The 4,318-nt window shown below is 43.9% G+C and overlaps 1 long non-coding RNA gene across 1 annotated transcript; it reads left to right on the forward strand.

Annotated features, from left to right (window-relative positions):
- Window positions 1–917: 917 nt before the first annotated feature.
- On the forward strand, window positions 918–2,076 carry LOC134018381 (uncharacterized). Its single transcript, XR_009929933.1, has 3 exons — window positions 918–995; window positions 1,835–1,885; window positions 1,996–2,076. It is a non-coding gene; the product is annotated as an uncharacterized LOC134018381 (long non-coding RNA).
- The last annotated feature ends 2,242 nt before the right edge of the window (window positions 2,077–4,318 follow it).

Below are 4,318 nucleotides of genomic sequence, written 5' to 3' on the forward strand. Positions count from 1 at the left end.
TTTAGACCCGTGGACAACGTTGCCGCAACGTCGTACCTTGGTCGGCTGGTTCCGTTATTTTTTGGTCCCCTGGACAACGCTGCACCTTGGTCGGCTGGTTACGTTATTTTTAGACCCGTGGGCAACGTTGCCGCGACGTTGTACCTTGGTCGGCTGGTTACGTTATTTTGTGGTCCCATGGACAACGTTGCCGCAACGTCGTACCTTGGTCGGCTGGTTACGTTATTTTTAGACCCGTGGGCAACATTGCCGCGACGTTGTACCTTGGTCGGCTGGTTACGTTATTTTTTGGTCCCGTGGACAACGTTGCCGCAACGTCGTACCTTGGTCGGCTGGTTACGTTATTTTTTGGTCCCGTGGACAACGTTGCCGTGACGTTGTACCTTGGTCGGCTGGATACATTAATTTTGGTATCATGGGTTAAGTTGCGGTTAAGTCGCTCTTTGGTCGCAGGACAACGGATCTCGAGTGCAATATAGTGGTTTATCCAGAGATGGAGAGATCACACTGGACTGCTCTCAGTTCTGACACCTTTGCAATGTATAGTCTACATGAATTTCAATCACACACAATATTAAATGTTGCACCCAGCACGTATAAATGTAGACAATGCATCTTCTTTAATTCTTTACTATAAACATGTACAAAAGCAATCAATGTGTGATGTGTAACATAAGCAAACATTATTTGTATAGCACACCAAAGCTGTATGACACACAATGCAAATTTGTGCTCCAATAATTTTTGTGATACAAAATTGTTAAATGTGACCAAAAGGTAAGCGACTCTTAAGAGTTTCATTTCCAAAGACAAGTCATCACAGAATATTACAATTCTTCCTTAGCAAACCTGCCCCTCAGTCTGCCCCTGAGCAACAAGTTTGCGCATGCCCATTTCAACGCATCGCTGAAACTGGGGTTTCAGAAGAGATTTTGCAGGGGTTCAACACCGTCTTGTACGCATTGGATTTCAACTGGAAATTAGCTACTTCAAAGGTGAGTTTCTTTACAGAAATAGTTTAAATATATAAACATATTTTCAAAAATTGGATGGGGCATGCTAATACGTATATGTTTGAAATTTAGGCCATTTAGCCTGTTTATGTGCCATCAGATTCACATTGTTTACGTTAGGATTTCGCTAGCTACAGTACAGTAGAGGTTAAACCCTCCAGAAAGTTATGTTGAAATACTGAAAATGCATAGGCCTACATGTTATCAAAGTTTAGCGTCTCACAAATCACCCACAAAAGAATCAGTGAAAATAAACGTTCAGAACTGTTAAAAAACCTTGTCCCAAAATAGTTTATTTAGCCCGGAATTTTCAAAGACTGTGGAGCTAGCGTGGCTGATCACGTTTTAATCAGTCGGCCATGGCATGCACAGCAATGGCGTCTATAAAAGTATCATGTCACTAATTTTTCCAATTTGTACATGCCATCTGTTTTTGGATAAGTTTATTCGTTTTAATCTTTAGATGCGTGAGTTCTAAATATTTCCGACGCTTCCACCAGTTATTTTTCCAAAACGGCAGCTAGGTAGCTTTAATTAGCTTCCGTTACCTAGCAACCTAGCATAATACTCGTAGCAATGCTACCACCTGCTAGTGTTACTTGTTAGCCTACTAATTGTAAATTTTGAAGCCTTACTATAGCGTTTGTCATATAGTTTTTGTCTATCGGAAAACAGTCGGTTGGAATGTTTAGAATCACACGTACGACGCTACGATGTGGGGCCCTGCTTTCGAACGATCACATATGTGCAATGCTACTCCTTTAATATCAATATGCTATAACTATGTACATAAACTACATTCCAATTTCATTTCTGTACAGATTATCCTACCACCGTCACACGGCCTAGCACTGTGTCCCTGGGAAATGATGGTAAAGTAATGAATGACCGTTTAAAACAGTGCCAATAATTGTATGAGCCATGGCAACCTAAAGGCTATGTTTTGAAGCAAAAGCATGACTTAAAACTTTTGCATCACCAGATTCCATACCCCTAGATGTCAACTCTGGTCTGGTGGAGGTGAACCAATTGGGGGCCCAGGAAAACAGCTGGCAGCCAGGCAAGTGCAAATATAAGACACTCAAAAAAATATATGCTTTGTATACAACCATTCAAGGTAACATTTGTTATTTACATCATTGTTACAGCTAATCTAGAAGAACCACAGTGTATGCCAATCATGCAAACTCTTGTAAACTTGTTTTACTTGTCTTTAATGACAGACACATTACAGGTTATGCTCCGGAAGATGGAGACATTGGAGGAGAACCAGCGAGAGGCTCTCCTATTCAGGCGACTACAGGGCAGACACACTGAAGAGGTGCCAGTGATGGACCTACAGGTGGCCCAAACACAGGCTGAACTCCAAGACCTTGAGGAGTGCCTTAAGGTGCTGGAGTTGCGAAAGAGAGTGGTAAGTGTTTGGAGATGCCATGAACTATGGCTTATACGCAGCGTTCAACGTTCACATTGGTGCTGACAATAAGTTCATGACTTCTAATTCCAGACGCTGTGATGAAGTGGAAGACGGGACTGGGAGAGAAAGCTGTGGAGCTCCTCATAGAGGAGACACTCAAACACACCCCGGCAGCCCATTCAAAACAAGCCAGGTGAATGAATCATGATTGCAGCTTCCATATCCAACCTTTCACGTGGCTATGTGACAAAAATCTAGAATCACATCTTTTTTTGATGATGTATATTATTTTAGATGTGATTTTTTTATGACTTGTATAGCGCCTTTTTACACGTGCAATTATGTTGATAGAACACTAACTTATTTTGTGCTTCATTGTCAGGGCCAACAGACAGGACCTGTAGCGGGGACTGGCAGAAGATTTTAATTCACTGTTTGGCACTTTGTTTGAAATAAAATGACAATGTTACATGGAAATGCTGCCTTGTTTATGATTAGCTGGAGTTAGGCTACACATCACACAAACATAGTCCTCCTAAAGTTGGCTACCATGTAGCCTATTATACAAGAACAAGTAGCATTTTGGGCAAATGAGGTCTGCATATGAACCGCCCCAATATAAGCAGTAGAATTGAGAAATATAGGTTACTTAGTTAACGTTGCAGTTACGGACTGGCAACGTCACAAAATTACTTTGCTAGGAGGTCGCGGTTACGGACTGGCAACGTCGGAAAATGACGTTGCTAGGAGGTCGCGGTTACAGACTGGCAACGTCGGAAAATAACGTTGCTAGGAGGTCGCGGTTACAGACTGGCAACGTCGGAAAATGACGTTGCTAGGAGGTCGCGGTTACAGACTGGCAACGTCGGAAAATAACGTTGCCACAACGTTGCGGTTACGTTCTGGCGTCCCACAGATGCACGGTCCCGCAACGTCGCCAAAGACGTTGCGGCAACGTATGTTTGGTCATCGAGTGACGTTGCGGCAACGTAAGGGCAACGTAACTGTGTTAGCTGGGTTTCCCTTAACCCGAAAAAAATGTATTTTAGAGCGAAAACGCATGTAAAAACTAGGTGAAATCCGTATAAACCTGAGGTGATCGGAGAAGCGAAAGTTTTGTGAAAACAACTCATTTGAGTGAACTAGGAGGAGAGCTCATTTTCAATGCTTCATGAGTGCCGTGGGTTTATAATTGAACATACCAACTGAACTGTTCATAAGTAGTGTATGGCTAGAAACAGCAGCGGGTTGCCAGAAGTCCCGTACCCGCAGTCAGATACAACCAGGAGCATCGACAGTGTGATAGTCTGTGGCATCATTACTGAACATTACTGACATTTTCATACCCCTACTCTCTCTCCAGGACTCTCCCACGCGCCCTGCGCAAGGCTGCGCCTAGCTGCTGTTTCAAAACTGAAGTTGATACACTCCCCTGTTGTCCCCACCCTCGCATCTCTCTCTCTCTTTCTCTCTCACACACACCCTCTCTCTCACACACACACACCCTCTCTTTCACACACACACACACACACTCTATCACATGCACACACTCTCTCTCACACACACCCTGTCTCTCTCTCTCCCTCTCTCTCTCTCACACACACTCTCTCTCTCTCTCTCTCTCTCTCTCACACACACACCCTCTCTCTCTCTCTCTCTCTCTCTCACACACACCACACACACGTTCACACTTCCACACCTCCACACGTACACACAAACTTCTCTACACACACATACACACACCCTTGCACACACACACTCCAACGACCCCCTTCGCACAGTCACACCACACACACACTACACCACACCTCCACACACACAACACACATATTTTCTCCCTCCTCCTCCCTTACATATATACACACACTCCAACGACCCCCTACACTAA

Source organism: Osmerus eperlanus, chromosome 4 (assembly GCF_963692335.1).
Source record: "Osmerus eperlanus chromosome 4, fOsmEpe2.1, whole genome shotgun sequence".
NCBI classification, from domain to species: Eukaryota; Metazoa; Chordata; class Actinopteri; order Osmeriformes; family Osmeridae; genus Osmerus; species Osmerus eperlanus.